At 48.6% G+C, this 13,719-nt stretch overlaps 1 protein-coding gene across 6 annotated transcripts in view; it reads left to right on the top strand.

Moving 5' to 3' along the window:
• Zc3h3 (zinc finger CCCH-type containing 3) overlaps positions 1 to 13,719 on the top strand; it is a 97,755-nt gene that overhangs the window by 53,123 nt on the left and 30,913 nt on the right. The window lies entirely within an intron of this gene.

Below are 13,719 nucleotides of genomic sequence, written 5' to 3'. Positions count from 1 at the left end.
GGAAAGAGCCAAGACTGAGACTGAGCCCCTGAGGAGGAAACTCTTGGGTGCCAGGGCCCCAATTTGTATTGATGGCTGAATTGGTTACTACTGTTCTTAAAGGCAGTGCATGCACATCATGGTTTGCCAACAGGTACCCTTCTTAGACTCTGGCCTCAGAGCAGGAAGCCAGCTGGAGCTTCTGCACACAGGTCTGTTCCTTTGCCTGGTCATTCTATATCTCTACATCTTTTTGTTTGTTTGTTTGTTTGTTGTTTTTTGTTTTTTTGGGTTTTTTTGTTTTTCGAGACAGGGTTTCTCTGTGGCTTTTGGAGGCTGTCCTGGAACTAGCTCTTGTAGACCAGGCTGGTCTCGAACTCACAGAGATCCACCTGCCTCTGCCTCCCGAGTGCTGGGATTAAAGGCGTGCGCCACCAACGCCCGGCTCTACATCTCTACATCTAAGTTGATAGCTTCTGGGTGAGCTCCAGAATGGCCCAGGGACCAGGACAAATATGTCCTTGACTGAAAGTTCCCTCAGAGACCTCAGTGCTCCTATGCTTTCAGGTAGGAGTAGAGCGTGACTTGTCCCTCAATTGCCTCTCAAATTCTGGAAGAGCAGGACAGAGCTGTGGTCTACAGGATTCTCTTTCCACAGAGTCACACACCCTTCTGACAGCCTCTGTTAACACTGCCACTGCTGTTTTACCAGGCTTTTAGTGCTACTGGCATGAAGCTAAGAAGTGATGGCTAGAGTGTGATAAGACTGTCTGAGGGGACACAGGGAAAGGGTACAGGCTAGGACCAAGAGGCTTTTGTACATACAGGTCTAGTGTCTTGGACTTGGAATGGCCCCATTTTGAGGCTCTGTGGAGCCAAAGGAAGGCAGGGCAGACAGCAGTGGTTTGTCCCCTGCCTCACTGGAATATTCATGGTCTCTTTGTCCCTCTGATAGAACAATGAGCCATCCAAAAGCAGTACCTGCACATGCTCCCTGCTCAGGGCTCTGCACTGATGTCCCTCATGGGTTCTGTCTCCTGCTGGCCTTTGTGATGTCTATGTCTCCTGAAGCAATCTCAGTCTGGTATGCTCTGTGACTGCCTGTGGGTTCCATGTGCTGTCTTTTCTTTCTTCACTCTTGCCTCTGTGTGAAATTGTCCTTGACCCTGAGGCCCCATGTGTGAGTGAGAGACACTCTCCAGAGTGTGCTGCCAGGCAAAGGAGCATGAGGTCTTCCCAGCGGAGGGGTGATTGTTGTGTATGGATTCTGTAGCCCCACATGCTGCTTCCTTGAGTGCAGGCCTGAGGAATAGCTCAACTGGGCATACCCTGGTTGTCCTCCAACCTGCCCTGGACTCAAACCTTCTGGAGAAACCTTGCAGCTCAGTGCTTTCCCTTCTAATGGGCTAGTCTACCACAGTGCTATTGCACATGGACATACCCCTTGGGTTAGGATGGTAGCAGAAGGCTAGGGCTTTGGGGTAATAGAATCTTCTTTGTACCCACTGAGAAATTTGTGGACCCCAGATCAAGGCTAGCTTCCAAGGCACTGGGCGTTGCTCCTGGTCTTGAGCCCCATGTGGCAGAATCTGATTTAGAGGGTATAAAGGTAACTGACCTCTTTTTCCTCTTGTTGGCCTGTGTGACAGAAGTTCTGTATAGTGTGATAGACCTATGGTAAAGAACATCACAATCACATAGGTATGACCTTACCCATCCTGGTTTGTGGATGGCTGTCCCTCTTCCTGTTGTGGGTGAATCCTGAGGGGGCAGGACCCAGAGGGCCTCAGTGAGACTCTGCCACAACATAACCACAGACCACACCATGAAGACAGAGCTGGAAGGCTCATCCTTCTGTCTGAGGATGGTTGGTAAGAAGGAACACTCAGAAAGCCTGAAGGCTCTTCCTTCCTTCAGCTTAGGGAGCACTTGTGCCACGGCAATTGGTGCCTAAGCTCATAGGTGAGGGGCAGGCATGAGCAGCCCTGGACATGCATAGCAGAAGAAAGTGGAGATGCTTCTCTGACAGGGAGAAACTAAGTTATCTTTGTCACTCAGTGCTACCTGGGTGCCTTACATCATTAAATGCTGTTTTAAATACCTTTTTTACCTGGTTTTAGAGGTGGTAGTAAAGTGTCATTCAAATAATCAATACCATATCTAACTTCCTATATATCAGTTGTCTAGCTGATCTTACCTCAAAACATGCTTCACCTCTCAGGGCTGGGCCTGGTGTTGGGATGGTGAGTAGTGATGGCCTTGCCTTAGAACTTGAGAAACATGGCACTTTTAGGGATAGGTTCCCTCCCATGATAGCTGCTGTCTGAAGGGATCATCCTATTTTAGGCTCCCTGCCAGATGTTCACTTAGGATCCAGATGGGCTCATCCTAGTACCCCACTGTGTCATATTGAGGAGAAGGGTGGCCAGAGCAAGCATCTCTGTTATTATAGTAGTTTCAGGAGGAAATGTGCTTCCATAGGGTGTAAGAGTGCTTGTAGGGGCCATGGGCTCTCAGGTCAGGGTAAGGCCCCTCCTTTACCCTATCTCTTTCACCTGCTTCCCAGCCTCTCATCTGCATTTACCCCCTTATAATGCTCTGTTCTCAGATGTGGGAGTGGATGCCACTCTATGTCTATCCTGAGCCTAGGTAACAGACCTCCAGTGGGAGCTGCCTCCTCCTAGGTCCTTTGGTTTCTGCCCTCCACCTCATCCTTCTCTGCCTGTTGGAAGTCTCAGTGCTTCACATGCTGCCTGGGCAGCTGAAGCTCATGGAGACCTAAGGTATGTTTTGCTGGTGACCCTTGACCTGGTGTGTAAATCAGAGTTGAAGTTTGAGAAACCTTCTTGTATCAGGAGCAGGCCAGGTACTTGGTCAGTCTGCAGGTGGTAGGCATGTTGGGACCCCAGCTCCTGCTGAGCCACTGCCAACACCAGGCCCAGGCGTCTTGAGGGGCTTTCCTCAAGTCAGCAAGGTGCCTGCGTCTGCCTGCCCCTCCCCAGAGTTGTAGTCCCTTGTGTAATTTGCAGTGGGATGTCTGTTAAGATTGCGTCCACTTCCCAAGTCAGCACTTAATTGGCAAGGTGCTTGATTTAACAGCGTGGGAGCCTCCACCGGAAAAATGGCTTGAATAAATCTCTGCCTGACGCCAGAAAATAGATATAATCTCAGCATTAACTACATTAATAGTAGCAGGAGCTGAATTAAGAAAGCCATAAACCATACGTGGGGAGCGTAAATTATGGTCCCTCCTCCCCTCCTTGTTTGGGTCAGGGAGGTCGGGCTTGGGTGGGGCAAGGGCTTAACCACAGAGCCTGAGCAGGAGCCTGAGCAGACCCTGGAGGGACAGCCCTGACATGTCCTGATCTATGGGTCTCAAGAGTCTCAGCTGTAGGGAGGTTGTCCTAGCCCTTCCCTCCTGGTTCTCGTTTGTCCCAGTTCTGGGTAATCCTGGCAGAGTGGGCTAGCAGTGCTATGGGTGCTAGAATAGCTCCTGTGTGTCATCATTAGGAGTGACAGAGCAGGACTGAGTTGTGCCAGAGCAACTGATTCCAGACTCCATGCTGTCCTCTGATATTTGCACCTAAGAAATCTTAAAGGAGGCACCATTCCCTTGCTGGTTGGGCAGCTGAGCTCCGCCTCAGGCCTGACCTTAAGGTCATCATTTTTCATTATTGCTTCTTTGGTCTTCCCAGGGCCATTCTCATAGGGTAACAGTGGCTCTGGCCGGGGCAAGTGCTATTGGCTGGGCTGTTGTATGGGTCTGGTGTGGGGCTGTTTTTAGCTTTGAGAGACCCTGGGTCACTAGAAATGTGGATTCCCGAGTTTTGGTTTGGTTCTTAATTCAACATTTTTTATTATTCATTTGCCTCTGGCTTGCCTGTTTCTCATGGATTCATAGGACCCAGTTTCAGTTCTGCTTTCTGTTTAAGGCCATTTATCAGAAGGTCCTATTTTTCTGAGTTGTGAAGTTTCTTTCCCTCTTAAGACTCCATGCATCAGTTTCTGTAGAAGAGCCTTCCCTGAGGCTCCCTTACCTGTTACCTACAGCAGTCTGATCTCCAAGGCTCTGTCCTGAGCTTCTCCGGTACTAGAAACATCCAGCAGGTCCTAGAGAGTTATTTCTGTTTGCCTCTTGCTGTGGATTGGATTGTGTTCCATTGGAATTCATAAGGTAAAACTCTGACCCTTGTGTAACCTTATTTGGAGAAGAGGTCTCTGGGAATGAGTAAAGTTAACTGGGGTCATACATGTGTTCAGCTTTAATCCAGCCTGACTGGCAGCATATAAGAAAAGGAAGAGACATGGCTGCACACCTGGAGAAAAGCTAGGTGAGAGCAGCGGGAAGGCACCATCTGGAGTCAGTAAGGGAAACCTTCCCTGAGGCCAGTCAATGGCACCTGAGTCTAGGATGCTCAGCCTCAGGAGGAAGCATGTTTGTGTTGTTGAAACACCCATGTTTTCTGTGGGGCAGGCAGCCAGAGTTGGGCTGTACAGAGTGCTGCCTGTGGCAGTAGCTTTCTCTCATGACTTGTCCATTTTGCTATTGTCAAGTGTCTCGGTTATTTTTTACCTTGGCATCTGCCCTCAGAGAACTTTGTTCATGGAGTTCAGCCTTGGGATGGATGAAAGGATTAGTAGATAAGACAACCAGGTTCCCATGCTGTTGTTCCATGATATAGTCAGTTATAGCATCAATGTTGCAGTCCCTCTGTTCTCTATTGGAGCTATGATGCTGGTATGTGGTAGCATCTCACAGACAGAGAGAGAGAGAGAGAGAGAGAGAGAGAGAGAGAGAGAGAGAGAGAGAGAGAGAGAGAGAGAGAGAGAGAGAATACAAATGGAGATCAAACGACAATTTGTGATGTTCTATTTTCTCCTTCTACTGTGTGAATCCCAGGCATTGGACTCAGGTTGTTAGGCTTGGCAGCAAGAGCCTTAACTTGCTAAGCCATCTTGTCAAGTAAATGATATTGAGTGGCTTACATACTTAGCATTCTGTGGTTGTACTTTTTCATGAAGTTCTTGTACAAGTCTTTTGCCTGTGCTTGCTTTTTTATTGATTTGCTGAAGTACTGTATAATGGATACATTCTTCTCTTAGATGTCTTCTTGCATTCTATGACTTGCTTTCTGTATTGCTGCTGATGAAGTCAGCGCCTTGTACATGCTAGACAAGTTCTCTACAACTGAGCTACACCAGCAGTCTAAGGACATGGGTTTGGTTTGTCATCCCACCCCCCACCCCCATGAGTCTGTGGCTTTGGAGGCTGTCCTGGAACTAGCTCTTGTAGACCAGGCCGGCCTCGAACTCAAAGAGATCTTCCTGCCTCTGCCTCCCGAGTGCTGGAACTAAAGGCGTGTGCCACCACCACCCGGCTTAAGGACATATTTTTTAATGCTCTGATTTATCATTCTTTTTCTTTTTTCTTTTTTGGGTTTTCAAGACAGGGTTTCTCTATGTAGCCCTGACTATTCTGGAATTCATTCTGTTCGAGGCTGACCTTAAACTCAGAGATCTGCCTGCCTCTGCCTCCTGAGTGCTGGAATTAAAGGCATATACCACCACTGCCCAGCTATCATTCTTTTATGAGTAGTGTTCTTTGTTTAAGAAATATTTGCCTACCCAAAGCCATGTTTTCTTTCAGCAACTTAGAAGTCAGCTTGGAGTCTGTGACACTTCTTGGGCTGAGTTTTATTTTATGGGGGTGGGTCAACACTCTTGTATCTCAAAGGAGATAAGAAAGGAGCTTCCGGGGCTGGAGAGATGACTCAGAGGTTAAGAGCACTGCTTGCTCTTCCAGAGCTCCTGAGTTCAATTCCCAGCAACCACATGGTGGCTTACAACCATCTACAATGAGATCTGGTGTCCTCTTCTGGCCTATAAGCAGACATGCAGGCAGAACACTGTACACATAATAAATAAATAATTAAAAAAAAAAAGAAAGAAAGAAAGAAAGAAAGGAGCTCCCTTAACTTGCTCAAGTACATGGGTATCAGCTCTTACCCAGACCCTTAAACACTAGGGCTGTTTCTGACCCCTCTGTTTTCTCCAGTGGATGGGCAGTAGTGGCATCTTGCCTTGCCAGTGAACTTGTAGTATGGCCCATACCCTTTGGGCATGGTTTCAGGTACAGGTGACCCCTTAAGGGAGAGGAGGAGCTGGTGCATGCTCTCTTGGGTTACAGGGAGCATCGGAAGACTAGAGACTGCATCTTCTGGAACAGGAAGACCTCAGTGGTTATTTACTCTGATCTGTGTAAGTCCTTCCTTAATAAACACCTATTTATCATTTATCTTGGGTCTGGTGAACTTACTTAAACCCCCAGCTTCAATGGGTTGTTCATTGGAATTGTTCCTTAACACTTTTTCTACCAGGAGAACTGTAGGAGTACTTTTGTAGCCTCCCTTAACAACCATCTTCCAAAGCAGCAGGTTGCACCTTCTTACTGCTTTGCTTCTTGCACAGCCAGGAAGGCCCTGCCTTGCTGTGTGTGTTTCTTGTTCTCAGTGTTAAGGGAGTGTCACTGCCTCCACAGGTGGTCCAGATACACCTGATATGAAGTTCTTCTGAGCTCTCACTACTTTTTCTTCCATATGTATTATTCCACCTGGTTTTTGCTAACATCTTGAAAGGATATTGATTTTCATATACATTTACCTGTTCATCTGTCTAACTCTAATGAGTTTTTATGGTTGACTCTTGTGGTCTTTCCCTGGTGTTGGTATAGAGGCCACTTAGTGAGGCTCCCCTCATACAGGGAGCCAGTTGAATTCCCAATACAGTCTTTGAGGGGTTTTCCCATGGCTTAGTGGAGGAGTGTTGTTGTGAGTCTGCTTAAATAGTATGATCCGTGGATACCTGAGGGCCTAGCCATGCCCGTCAGCTGCTGACACCCTGGTATTGAGTGAGCCTGGACTGACAATATGGGAAAACTGGTGCCCAGTTGCAGAGGACTGAGGGCACTGCCTGTGGTATATACCAGCCATTACCACCAAGGGTAATTGTTTGGCCACTGGGCCCCAGCCTCTTTACCCATGTTGCTGAACTCTGCACTCTTGAGTAGGGCCATTAAGGCTTAGCAATACCTGTTTTTTGCAGCTAACATACAAAACACCAATAGCTTCAGCTGAAATGGATTTTTAAAAGTGTCATTTTATGGAGAATTTTACTTTCCATCTTGTTGTTTATTAGGCTCTTAAAGGGAAAGCTTGTAATGTATCCATTGATCGAAATACCAATTGAATAGACGTGAGCACATAAAGTACATAAAATCGCCCAGCCCCTCATAATAGGGCAGCGGCATTTGTAATGGAGGCAGAGCAATTAGCTTTACCCACTACCAGTGGGCTGGGCTGGCAAGGGGTGCCCCTGAATCACTGTTGCGCGTTAATGTGAGGGGGGGAGGGGAGAGAGGGAGGGGCAGGATCCTTCAAGGAGTGATACCCTGACAAGTTCTTGGGTGACATAGCGGAGTTCTTTCTTGGGGTCCTGTTCATGGGTCAACCTCAGGCTCCAATTAGACAACTTTTTCTCACCTCCTTCAACAGCCACCCATTTGCATCCCCTGCCTACCAATGGCCTTACCTGCCCAAGGCTGACCTCTTTCCTTCAGTACAGTTTATACAGTCAGCCTTCTCTATGTATATCCTTACCATCTCTGTGGCCCTTCAGGGCAAGATTGCACTTTTCCTTTATACATGGTGCCTGTATCCCAGGATAGTAAGTCTTCTTAGTTACCCCCAACCTCATGCCACTGTTCTGCTTGTCTCATGTGGCTCTGGTTGTCTTCTCCCCAGGACTGTCTCCATCTTGGGAACCTGAGATACTGGGTTGGCCTGGTCATTGAGATAAGCCTGTTAAGTGAGGCTTCTTTGTTTGAGAGCATTTCATGTGCTGCCCTGTCCTTGACGTGCAGGTACTGAAACCTTTAGGTAGGAAGAGCACTGGGGGGAAGCAGTATTTGTACTGCTTGGTACTCATACACATGCTCGTGTACTTGCACACACACAGGCACACATACTAGCTCACTCTCCTGAGCTGAATGGCTGGGGTGGGGCAGTCAGTTTCTGGTGGAAAGCCCTGGTAAGCAGTTTAGTGCTTGTCACGGCAGCTCCGCCTGACCTACTTGGGGATTCGCCGTGCAAGCTGCCTCTTCTGCTGACTGCGCACTCTCGATTGCTCAGCTCCAAGCTTCAAAAACCGTGCTCCATTTCCTGAAAAATGCTTTCCTGGTTGTTTTCTCTGCTCCCCAGCCAGCCTGCCCAACGCCTGTTCCATCACCACGAGCATGGGTGCCTGGCCCCACATGCTGCCATTCTCTGGGCAGCAAGCAGTGTTGGGGTCACTACTCTGCCCTCGTGTGTCCTCTGAGCCTCCTCTTTCTAGCCCATTGCTTCCTTGGTGCTCAGCCTTTGTTGTACAGATGAGTACCTTGTTTGCCAGATCTCCTTGTTCTGTCTGCCACTATTCGTGCCTGTAACTGCCCAGAGCTTTCAGACACATCTTGGTTCCTGCCCTCCCTGAGAGGCCTGGGAACCCACACCTCTTTTCTCCTATCTGGCACATGCCCATTAGTACAGATTTCCAGAGCTGCCCACATTCCACACAGCATGGCCCTTGCCCTCTAGGAGTCCTGGATGACAGACAAATGGCTAGGTAGAATCCATGTCTTCCCTAGGCTAGGAGTGTCTCACCTTCACTGGGTATTGAAGAAGGCTTCCCCAAGGACATAATACCTGAGCTTGGATCCAGATCCAATTATGTCTTCAGGCAGAGGGACATCATGTGCAAAGACCCAGTACCAGGGGGACACAATACTTTCTAGGGTAACTGGAATTCTAGACTAGAGAAAGGGAGTGTTTGAACATGGGGGCAGTGACCAGCAAGGACTCAAGAGCCCAGACCTATGGACCTTTTGTGAAATACATAGAATGAGGAAATTGGGGGACTTTATCAGTTTCAAAGAAATGGGCAGAAAAGAGTAGATGAAGGGAATCCTTAACCTGAACCAGTAGAAGCCAGGCTGGGCTCTAGGGTATCAGCATGGGACAAATGGGTAAGGCCTGGGATTGGAGGGAAGGTAGCACGGCCTTTGTTTCTGAGAGGACGGGAGGCAGAAGGTTCTGGGGATGGAGGTGGGCAGATTAGAGGAACAGCGTGGGTCTGGGGCAGGTGTAAGTGTAGAAAGCAAGTATAAACAAATGTTACTTGGACTTTGGCAGTGAGAAGAGGGAGACAAACATGGACTTTGTTTCTTGTTGGGGAGAGGTATGTTCATGTGACTGTGAGTGTATACACATATGCACATATACATGGAAGCCAGAGACCAACCTTAGGTGCCATTCCTCAGGAGCCATCCACCTTGCTTTTTTTGTTGTTGTGTTGTTTTTGTCTTTCTAGACGGGCTTTTCTGTGTAGCCCTGGATGTTCTGGAACTCAATCTGTAGACCAGGCTGGCCTTGAACTCACAGAATTCCACCTGCCTCTGCCTCCTGAGTGCTGGGATTAAAGGCATGTGCTACCATCACCCAGCCCACCTTGTTTTTTGAGACAAGGTCTTTTACTGGCCTGGATCTCACCAAGTCATCTAAGTTGGCTGGCCAGTGAGCCCCTGGGATCTGTCCTCTGCGCCTCCCTAGTACTGGAATTACAAGTATGCACCTCTACACTTGGCTTTTTACATGTGTGCTGGAGATTAAACTCTGGGCATCACATTTGCTTGTCAAGTGCTTTGCAGATGGAGGCACCTCCCCAGCTACCTGTTTCTTTTTAACAGGCAAGGCTGGTGTGTGACGGATAGCAGCAAGAGCCAGAGCTAAGCTGGGAGGCACAGGAGGCTTCTGGGTTGGACTCTCACTGTTTTCACTTCAGTTTACCCATGAACTATCTATGCTGTCTGGTAGCTGAAAGGAAATGGACTTCAGGTCCCACCTTCTTGCCCCAGCTGCCGGGATAACTCTCTTCCCTCATCAGCAGTCTTCGTAGAGACCCAGCCCTGATCTCAGTCTCTGTGGTTCAAAGATGCCATCGGACCTGGCATGTGTGGGCTTCCAAGTTTAGAATTACTTGACTGTGGCCTGGGACTCTGCATGCCACCTTACTGTGCTCTGCCCAGAGCCAGGGTCCATGCTTTTCCAGGTTGCCTGCTCCTTTACCATCTGTGCTGGGTCTGTACTGGTCATATTGGTCTCTAAGAGAGGGGTATATTGTATGTCAGAGTCCCATGCATGAGGACATTGAGAGTGGCACCCTGAGTCTGATTTGCAGAGGCCAGGCTGCCTGGAGGACTGTGCCCACAGAGGGGCAGGTGGGCAATTGTTAGGAAGAGCTGTCTGCCAGATGTCTGTCCACTGAGCCTCATGCTGCTTGTGGTGACATAAGTGTTGTAACATTCTGTTGGGTCCAGACCCTGTAAAGCTAGGGAAGGACCAGATTTAGCCATCCAAGTACCCTCAACCCCATCTCTGCCTGTCTGCCATCTCAGACATCATCTGGCTTGGAAGTTTCCAGTGCTCATGAGAAGTAGACACACAGCACCTTTTTTTTTTTTTTCCTTTCTTTCTTAAAAAAAAAAAAAAGAAATTAAAAAAAAAACTACTTTTGAGGTGTGTGTCTTTCTCCCCATTATCACTGCTTTTCATTTAAAATGTTATCTCCCCCTTCCCCATCCTTTGTGCCCCCCCCCAAGGGGAAGAGGGGAGGCCCAGCCTCACCCTGGTGTAGTCAAGGTTATGGTGATAAATCCTGGGGCATTGTCACTTCTATTCGGAGTAAATTGGCTGGCCGCTTTCGGGCTGAAGGAAAGATAATTTGCTGTAGTATTTCAAATGGATTAGAAATGGATTTGAAGGGAAAGTTCATGCCTCCCATTACAAAGGCGAGAAAGAAGACTATCTTAAGGCACTGTTCCCTCCCTGGCCTTCATTATCCACGCTTAATACCTTTCCTATTTTCCAGCGTTAATGAAATTTCCTGGCGGCATGGGCCTGCCGGACGGATGGGAGAAGCCTTTAGATCTGCAGCTCCCGTTGCAGAAAAGGAATTACAGAGCCGTGCCGTGAGGGCAGGCACTTGCAGGGTCCTTGGCCCTGCTATTATCTCATTAATTTTATCCCCTCTTTTCTGTACAGTTCGTTTCCAAAGGCTGTCCTCTCCATTAGGGTAACAATTTACTGGAGTGCTGTGACACCCATGGCAGTAAAAAGCTACAAGGCCCCACCTGGCGCCCTCTGCTGCGGCTTCCAAAGCCAGTGAGCTGACGGTTGGGTGTGGGTGGATAGGTGAGGGAAAGGCCTTTGCCTTGACCTGCTTAAGCCCCATGGTCCAGCCAGATCTCCTTGAGTTCTCATCCCTAGCAACACCCAAATGTAGCTGTTTCCACACAAGGCGCCCAGGCTCTTGGTTGAGCAAAGCAGCAGGTAGCACCTGTCCCATTCCCTGCAGGTCCTGGATCCACAGGCATTTGCACACACAGTCTAGGATAAGAACAGAGGAGCTGCTGTTCTGCATCTTATCTAAGTAGATCCACAGATGGCCCACAGTTGTTATCACCATCTAATGAGCAGTTTTTGAAGGAAGAAAGAGAAAGGGATGAATGGATATTTCCTGATCATCCATAAGAATTTAAACATTTCAAGCCAGGTGTGGTATAATCCCAGCACTCAAGAGGTCGAGGCAGGAATGTCTCTTGTTTGAAGCCATCTTGGCCTACATATAGTGAGACCTTGTCTCATAAAAGCAAAGCAAAAGAAAACAAAATAAACATGGGGGAAAATATTGCCTTGGGAATAATTGTAACCATGACCAATCATGAAAAACTGGCTTGTTCATCTGAGGTGGTGACAACCAGGTCTGGGCTGAGTCATCCTAGCCCAGTCTGAGCCCCATGCTCTCTCCTGACTCCTGGTTCCTTGAGTCAGGCTCTTGATAATCCATCATCAACTAGAAACTCCCTCGTGTATAAGGAGGGTCTACAGGCCTCCTTCTTGGGCAAGTGCTTGAAGAAGTAAAGGAACTCCATAGTTCTGGTTGGGCCTGGCTAGGCCTGTGGCTGTCCCACACTGTTTTAACCTGTGGCTCCATCTAGGGAGGAGTGGGGTGGGAATCACATTCAGAGTTCACTGTGCATTACACAGCCCCTAAAATGCCTCTGGAGGAAGAGCATCAGGTGTGTTCTCACAGGCCTGGGCCCCAGATTGTAGTTGAGCATGAGTGTGCTTGTCTTCTTGCCTTCTGACCATTTCTGGTGGCTGTGTACTTGCTCACATTGTGTAACATGGATAGAGATCTCAAGGGGTGCTTGGGGAGAAATATTATGAAAAGAGAGCCTGCATGGACCACAGTCAAAAGCTCATCAGGTCTTCTGGTAAGGACCAGAGCTGGCTTCTAGCTTCAGTTGTAGGGTGGCCAGAAGCTAGGTAACCATTCCCTGCTGTAGAATGGTTCTCTCCAGTCCCCTCTTCCTCAGAATGCTAACCCCAGGCTGGTGGGCACAGGGATGTATTCACTATGGGTAGTTAGGAGCCAGTCTCATGTTGGATAAACTTCAGCAGCTACTGCTCTAGTACCAGTTTATTTTAACTGAGGATTTGGAATTAAGCCAAATATCCTTTGTGATGTGGCCATAGCACTGATTCGAGGTCAGGACATACCACTGAGCCTCTAGGACTGATAGGATTAACAGTAGATCCCTCTTGGTTGGGCTTTCCTCATACCCAGTGAAAGCTAAGGGTACAAAGTCTAATAGACTAGATCCTGGAGGTCATAGTTTCATAGGGTTCCCATCTCTAACTCAGATAGTACCCAGTAGAGGACTGATGAAATGTGTGATGGTGGAGCAGTGAGTGGCCAGGCAGACCCATCACTGCAGCCTGGCTTCTTGGCAGGACTCTTTCCCTCCAAGATTGGTGTTTGTGAACTTGAATTTTAATTAAGAGAAACTGGGTTAAGTGCCTTCTGTGGCCTCCCTACCACTGTGTTTGTACTTACACCGCAGCTTTGGTCCCCTGACGGCTGGCTCGCTTTGCTCACATTATCTCACTAATGAGCCCTCTGAGGCCACTGGCTGGCAAGAGTTATCCCAGCTTGCAAGTGGAGAGACCAAGGCTCAAAGGGGCTGTGTTGCTGAATGTTAGAATGGTAGCTGAGCCCAGGGCTTTTCTTTCTGGGTGGCTCCCCCTGGGTGACAGGGCAGTCAATGGTGGGCAGTGCTTCAGGTGTCTTGGCAAGGCAAGCTGGCAAACACCCTTTGGCTGTTATTCTACAGTTCGGCTCTGGGGATACCTCCTTGGCCCTAGTTGGCTGGAGAAAAGGTCTGTTAGAGCCCTGGGATCCCAAGAGACTTCAGACTTTGCTTCCCTCAGGATCTAGACTTGGATAGGTCTCAGGGCCATGGGAGCCAGTGGGAGTAGCCTGTGGCATCTGGAAGAGAGGGGTCACAGCCCTGTACCAGGCTGGATATGTTACCCTCACCTTCCATTTTAGCTGTACCCTGGAGGGTGGAGACCTCGGTTATGAAAGCCTCTGTGTATTCTGTGGATGCATAGCTGGTGCCCGTTGCTCACATTTGTCACTAGAGGGCAGTGCATGCAGGCTGTGACCATGTGATACATGGTGTCTGATCTACACAAACATTACATACATATCACCAAAATGTATCTTGAAGATTGGCTGCATGCTGAGCCCCGGTGGGCTTAACTGGCTGCTGGGGCACCAAGCCCTTCCTGAGGACAGTCTGCT

This window comes from Cricetulus griseus, chromosome 2, assembly GCF_003668045.3.
Source record: "Cricetulus griseus strain 17A/GY chromosome 2, alternate assembly CriGri-PICRH-1.0, whole genome shotgun sequence".
In the NCBI taxonomy this organism is placed as follows: Eukaryota; Metazoa; Chordata; class Mammalia; order Rodentia; family Cricetidae; genus Cricetulus; species Cricetulus griseus.
The sequence above is the reverse complement of the archived record's forward strand: the minus strand, read 5'-3'. Positions and strand labels throughout refer to the sequence as shown.